The following is a 6948-nucleotide window of genomic DNA, read 5'->3' as shown; positions in this document are numbered from 1 at the left end:
AGTAATGTCTTAGGGGAAAGCGAGGCTGGGTACAGTTCCTTTTCTGTCCGGAGCTTTTGAATATATGATTTAAGCGTGAGATGGGCTCGTTCCACTATCCCCTGCCCTTGAGGTTATAGGGGATCCCTGTACGATGGGAAATCTGCAGCTTCTTACAAAAATGCTCAAACTTTTTTCCAGTGTATCCTGGACCATTGTCTGTTTTTATTAGCTGCGGTTTGCCCAGTACAAGACATGAGCAATGACATTTTTTGAGGTCTCTCCAGTCTGGGCTGAGGGGCAAATAAACCCACTGAAGTTGTCAATAGTCACATTCACATATTTAAGCTGCCCGAAGAAATATGAGTGACATCCATTTGCCAGATGGCGTTAGAGACTAGTCCTCGGGGATTGACCCCTAAGTGAGGCACGGGTAGAAGGGATACACAGGAAGGGCCCTGGCGCACAATCTGCCGTGACTGCTCACGTGTGATTTTAAACAAAAGGCGGAGAGTTTGAGCATTCAGATGGTGAAGGGCATGTGCAGTCATGGCCTCCTGCGGCGGATCTGTTTTTAGAGTTAGCGCTGCGAAAGATCAGGTGGCCAAATCTGCCAAGTGATTACCTGTTGCCAGTGGCCCAGGGAGGTTAGTGTGGGCACGAAGATCACCTATGAAAAATGGAGCTCGCCGGGAGCGAGCGAATATACTGTTGGATTTGCAAAAACAATAACGTTGCGGGGAAAGAGTTTATGTAACTAATGGTCTCCAGTAATGGTATGGAGAAGGCCACATAGGCATTAACCGTATATAAATTGGAAGAAGGGAAAATTTTTAAAAAGATGCCACTAAGAGATAGTAGGGTACAAGAACTTTCTTTGGTGTGGCAGGAAGGTGAATCCAAGAAACAGGGTTTTCCTGTCAAATTAAGCCCGTGGGGGAATGAGAAGTAGCGATGATAAGGAGGTGAAAAGGGCACTGATAATCTAGAGAGCAAACAAAGTGACCTTCAATCGCCATTTCTATGAGAACTAGGGATTCTAGGGCCGCTGGTGTCAGACACCGAGGAGAAGGGTCAGCATCACCGCGCAAAAGGTCATAAAGGGGCATAAGGTCTCCTTTGGTAAGTTTCAGACAGGGACTGAGCCATGTAATATGCCCAAGCAGTTGTTGAAAATCATGTAGTGTTTTTAACGAAGTAAGCTTCAGCTGTGCTTTTATTTTCAGGTTTAATTATTATTTATAGTGAGGGCTACTTCTGGAGGTGTTCAGAGTTCATTAGGGCCACAATCAGTAGTGCTGGGGGAAAGATAGGCGATGTGAAGCCAGGGACTGACCCCTGTGCCCCATGCATGCACACAATGTGCCCTGCCACTTGGGCCCCAGGATAACCAATTTTAGTGGAGCCAAATGATTACACAGTAAGTTTATAAACATTCACAAAAACATCTTGCGACTTTTCTGGGAACTGAAGCAATGGGACACACATCCTTGGAGAGACTTTCTGTACATGGAGATCAGTATTTTGGTCTTTTGACCTCAACCCCATCAGCTTCCATCTTCCTCTTAATGATTGCACTAATCTTCTTCCACTGGCGATCAAGTTCTGCCTTGTCATTGGTTTCCTTAAAGCGCCTGGTTTTCCGCTCTTCAGACATCTTGATGCCATACTGGAATGCGGCTTTGGGCAAAGCCTCTTTGTTGTTCATATATTCACTGTGTTCCTCTTGGGTATCAAAGTCCCAGCGGCCTAAGGGGCCCTTCTTGTTACTCTGGTCCATTTTGCTGTAATCCATCTCCTCATCACTGTCCACAGCCATATCATCCATCGTGGCTGGGTAGCACTCGGCATAACTGTTGGACATCCCAAAGAAATCTCCAAGCTGCTTCTTGTCCTCTGGCTTCTTCCGTGATTCAGTGCCTCCCCAGCCAGTGGAACCAGAACATTTTTCATTGATGGACTTGATCAAATCCTTGGCAGATGCAGGTCCTTTATCAACATCAATGGGCTCATCATCCACTTTTGGCTTCTCGAAGTAGCTGTGTCTTTTTCTCCTCTCTCTCACGGTCCCGCTCCCATTCCCTCTCCCACTCTCTGTCCCAGTCTGTCCCTTTCATGATCATGCTCCCGTTCTCGGTATCTTTCCTGCTCCTTGTCACGTGGTGTCTTGGTTGTAGAAGTTACATAATCCCCGATGTCTTCAAATATATTCATATCGGCCTCGGGAGGCTTCTTCTCTTCCAGCTTCCCTTTATCTTTCTTCTTGAGTTTCTTGTTATGGGTTCCCTGCCTCAAGTAGGAAAGAATCTGTGAGCTTGCTGATGACAATGTCATTTGTTGTCAGTGTGGTCTGGGCCTCCACGGTGGGGCAGTCCGCCTTGCTTCGGATAAGAGTGGTGGGGATGTCCGTGTCCGCATACCCATCGTCCAGGTCCACCATATAGGCCATGCGGCCCGACAGGAACAGCTCATTCCATTCGTATGCTTTGCTCTTGAAGAGCATACGGTAAACATTGCGGCCTAAACGTGTTTTAAATTCAATTTTGTTTTCAGGGTCCTCGTCTTTCTTGGTTTCCTTCTGGGGCTTTTCCATCAGTTCTCCCTCTTTCTCCTTGCTGGCAATCTCAGCTCGAATCTTCTGAAGCAGAGCAAAATCCAAGCCTTTCACCAAATGGGTATATTCCATGTCACCACCCAAGAACTTGGACTCCTGGATCAACTGTCTTTTCTCTGCAGCTGATGTGTCTGCCTCAGCAGTGGGGCCCACGGCCCTGTAGTTTGCCGTGGTGCTGATCAGCTCAGTTTCCTCATAATCTTTGTTCACATCATCTCTTCGTTCCTTGGCCTGGTCCTGGTATTTCTCTGCTAGCTCTCGCTCTCAATTTCTTGTTGGCGAAGTTTTGCATAATAACTTTTCTTTCTTCTCCGCATCTGGATCCTCATTCTCATTATACTTTCTTGGCATCTCATGGTGATGTGATTTAGAGGGTGGTGCAGAGGTAGGCGCAGCCCTTGGGGTCATGAGAAGTTTTCTGAAATCCTCATTGGTGAGCTTAGATTGGTGAAAAGAGTGAGGATCGTCCACATCGTAGCCATCTGGGGCCAAAGAATTGGAAAACGGCTATCTCGCTCCGGCATCTTGTCCGCATCCTTCTATCGCCAGCAGGAACTCAGGAACCAACAACACGGCCTCAGCTGCATTTTTTCCAAAAGTACACGGGACCCCTGAAGACAAAATCCGAGAGATAAGGGTCAGCGATCTGAATTTTTTCGGGGGCAATTTGAAAGCCAGACTGAGTAAACGCACAGATCACCTGATTACAACAGAGCATAGTGGCCTGTGGGTCAGATCCAGCAAGCAGTATATCATCCATGTGATGTACCATATAGATGTCGGCTGTCGCGTGCCGCTTCATCCAGCGAAGAAACACGCAACTCGGAGATCCTTTTGGCTGCGATTTATTTAGGAACTTTCTCATGCGTTAGAGAAGAAATCAGGAACGGGGACGTGGAGTAAGGCGGAAAAGGGGACGCATGAGGGAGAACCCACTAGCTAGGTGACTTCCCCCCTTATATACCTCTCGCTGCCTGCTTATGCCCACGTGTCCGCATCTGATAGGTTAGTCACAGCTTATGGGCGTGGCAAGACATCCTGTTTCCTTATTAGGAGTTGTTTTCGAAGCACACAGGTGTTGATTACAAAGAGCGCTACAAAGCATGGTCCCATGGTGGCTCTCCACAGTCGGGCCATTGTGCCCTAATGGGAGCAAGAATTTGAGCCACAAATTTGACAGTGTGGGGCTATTTGGCATTCCCTGGGGTAAAACTTTCCATTGAAAACGCTACATGAGCTCTTTATAATTAATAGCTGGCAAACTAAAGGCAAAACTGGGGCGATCATCGGGATGCAAGGGAATTGAGAAAGTCAAGTACTATCTTGACTAAGAAGTCAAGTACTATCTTATACATTTCTGGAGGATTGGCTACTGGGGACGGCAGTCCAGGTTGAAGCGCCCCGAAAATGACCATGGTTTTATTTGCTGCTTGTAGATCCTGTAGCAGTCGCCGACTGCCGTTTTTCTTATAACAAAAATGGGTGTGTTCCAGGGGGAGGACGTGGGTTCTATGTGTCCCACCACAAGTTGTTCCTGCACTAACAACTTGGCGGCCTGTAATTTTTCAGTGGGAAGGGGCCACTGGTCCACCCATACAGGCTCATTGGACTTCCACATGATCCCCTATCTGAGCCCTCCCGTGTGGAGGTCCCTCGAGACTTTATCCTGTGACTTCTGATATCCCCGATCCCTCTCCCCCGGAACCTAAATCCTTGCCCCCGGAGGACGGGGCTACCTAGGTAGATGAGGAGGCAAGGTGTCAGCCCTCAGCTCCTCAGCCTCTGTCGGGAACACAGCCACCCCCTTATCTGTGCCTCCACGAAGGAGGGCTCAGATAGGGGAGCAGGATGATCAGAGTCTATAGTAGTAGAATTTGAGGAGTCAGTCCCCTGCATGGGGGGGGGCTCATCCCCACAGAGTGAGGGAGGCTTGGAACTTTTTCCTCGGTCTTTTTTGCGCCTTAAGAATCTCACTTAAGATCCAAATAGAAAAAGCAGAATTATCAATAATAATAATAATAATAATAAGTCAGTGAGACGCTCACTGACTTCACCAAGTGGCTGGGCAGGGAGGGGCTGTGCCAAGTGGAGGAGACCCCCAAAGGCTGGTTTATTCGGTATATAGACAGGGACCCCAGAGCCATCCTCTGGCAGCCGCAACTAGAGAAAAAGCATCTTGACGAGGAGGAGAAAACAGCCAGATACATGGAAGAACAAGTGAGAAGAGGTCTGGCAGGAAAAGAGCAGGAGGTCCCTGTTTTTACCGAGCTAAGCAGAGAAAAGGAAGAATCACCTTTGATCTGAATAAGGGAGCGGGTAGCTCGACGGGGACCACCTCCAAATCCAGCCCTTTGGGACCAAGTGCCTTGGCTGCACTAGGGTCTGTGGCATCAGCCAAGCAGAAGCTCAGCTCCGCCCAAGAAGAAAGTCTGCCCTGCAAGAAACCATGGAGACTGAAATAAAGAACAATTCCCAGACAGGTGACTGGCTGCAGCCGGAAATCATTGTGAAAATCATCACCAAAAAGCTGGGTGATAAATATTACAAGCAGAAGGGTGTTGTGACAGAAGTGATTGATGGGTCCACAGCTGTGGTGAAGGTGATCCACTGCGGGGATAAGCTGAAGCTGGACCAGACTCACTTGGAAACCGTCATTCCCGCGCCAGGAAAGAGAATCCTAATTTCAAATGGAGGCTACAGGGGAAATGAAGGTACCCTGGTGTTGTGTGAACGTTCGTGCAATCGGAGGCGCTGAGATAGGAACGCGGAAGAAATGCATTGATTGGAGGACTAAGGCTCGCTCTGGCTCTTAGCAAAGGCAGAGGGGCCTCGTGGATCTCCTTTTATTGATCATGGCACTTCCAAAGGGCGCAATACATTGATGTCATCAAATAGCACCAAAAGATGTTACAGGGAGAACTTTGAAGCAACATTATTCTCTTGTATCCATAGGCCAGTAATCTAGGCCTCCAGAAAGAAGATACAAAAGCAAAACAAACCTTTCTTGGGCTGAAAGCACTCGGATTTACATCCCAAAGACCAGGCTGGGCTGCCACAGGAAATCTACATGTCAATTCCAAGCTAGGCAGCACCTGAAATCTGCATCCCAAAGAAGAAACACAACTGTGGGATTTCACCATTGGATGGGTCCTGCTGAAAGAGGATCTGTCCTAGGAAATAGGTGTTCTGCTATTGTTATTGAACTTTTTGTGCCTAGCATTTTATTTTAGGCTTGAATTGTTATGATGGTTAAAATCTGTCCTAAACAAAAAGGGGGAGATGTTGGGGACACTGTACAGCAGACAGGAATATTTTTCCCTTTTCGGCTGCCTTCTGGAAATTTCAGAGGCAGTTTTGACATGTAGATTTTAGGTGCTAGCCATACCTGATTTGACATTGTAGATTCCAGTCTCTGGCCTAGCCTAGTCTTTGGGATGCAGATTTCAGGTGCTGCCTAGCTTGGAATTGACATGTAAATTTCACCCTGGAATCCATCGATGAGAAGGCATTTTCAGCTGATGAGAAGGCATTTTCAGCTGCTGTGGTCATTGAAACTGGCCCTTTCAAAGGACACAGAGTTGAAGGACTTCAATATGAAAACATTTCTAAACTTGCCAAAATGTGAACCTTGTGTTAGTCCATTAAGATCCCGAAGCATCTTTGGGATCTTATACAGAAAACACCCAAAACAGTTGAGACTGTTTCAGGGGGGTTTTTGGGTGTTTTCTGTATAAAACAAATGGATTTATTTCAGTTGTTTTAGCTAAGCTTAAAGAACTAATGTCAGATTTTTTTTTAAAAAGCCCTGGAAGCCACACCCACAAGTTTTAGGTTACACAGGTGTTTCTGGTGAGAGCTCAGTGTTTTGGGATTGGAGGGTTGGGAGCCCAGATAGCCACACCCATGATCCCAAACCACCACCATGTAAGCTCATTAATGGGCCAAGCTGCACCCACAAGGCCACTGTCACATTCTTTCAGCTGGTGCTTCGGGGCTTGTGGATGTCACTGGCAGACTCAGGGTCCCACTTTTAATTTTTTTCTTTTTGGGTCACACCCAGCGATGCACAGTTGGGAATTACTCCTGGCGGTGTTCGGGGGACCATATGAGATGCTGGGAATCAAACCCAGGTTGGCCACATGCAAGACAAATGACCTACCCACTGTGCTATCGCTACAGCCCCCCCACCCCGCTTTAAATTTTTTCTGTGATTTACAATTCTGTTTCGTGGCTCATTATCCCAACAGCACCCCCATCGTGTCCCACTATTCTAGAAGGTGAAGCATGGTGTTTGTGGTCCTCCTCAGCCAGAGTTGGCTCTGGGGCCACGTAGCTCAAGCTGGTTGGGAGGATAG

The 6948-nt window shown here is 47.5% G+C and overlaps 2 pseudogenes; one reads left to right on the top strand and one right to left on the bottom strand.

Moving 5' to 3' along the window:
• Window positions 1-1495: 1495 nt before the first annotated feature.
• On the bottom strand, window positions 1496-3117 carry LOC101538639 (protein Red-like; annotated as a pseudogene).
• Window positions 3118-4487: 1370 nt separating this feature from the next.
• On the top strand, window positions 4488-6218 carry LOC101558210 (DNA/RNA-binding protein KIN17-like; annotated as a pseudogene).
• The last annotated feature ends 730 nt before the right edge of the window (window positions 6219-6948 follow it).

Source organism: Sorex araneus, chromosome X, assembly GCF_027595985.1.
Source record: "Sorex araneus isolate mSorAra2 chromosome X, mSorAra2.pri, whole genome shotgun sequence".
Classification (NCBI taxonomy): domain Eukaryota; kingdom Metazoa; phylum Chordata; class Mammalia; order Eulipotyphla; family Soricidae; genus Sorex; species Sorex araneus.
This window is presented reverse-complemented; position numbering and strand designations above follow the sequence as displayed.